Here is a 340-nt window from a genome sequence, read left to right as displayed (position 1 = left end):
GAGAAGTGAAAACTGCCGTTGAGCGAACCACGACCTCCATCCTCTGCAACCCCGGCGGCCGAGATCCGTCCCTGAGATCTTGACCGATATTGTGCACTTGCCTAACTGGCGCTCCTCCGTTCGTTCTAGTTAAGGAAGCTTATGTTTTCGCTCCGTCGGATTCCGTGATTGACTGCGGGCGTTTCCGTCGCGTCGGAGAGCAGGTGATGCAATACGGATTCGGCGAGGTCCGGGGGGGGGGGGATGTGAATGAATGTGTGACTGGATGTGAGGTGTAAATGCGTGTGTGGAGAGTGTAGGAGTGCATAGTGTTTTTTTCTCTTTTGTATGTATGTATGTA

This window comes from Penaeus monodon, chromosome 28 (assembly GCF_015228065.2).
Source record: "Penaeus monodon isolate SGIC_2016 chromosome 28, NSTDA_Pmon_1, whole genome shotgun sequence".
Taxonomy (NCBI): Eukaryota; Metazoa; Arthropoda; class Malacostraca; order Decapoda; family Penaeidae; genus Penaeus; species Penaeus monodon.
The sequence above is the reverse complement of the archived record's forward strand: the minus strand, read 5'-3'. Positions refer to the sequence as shown.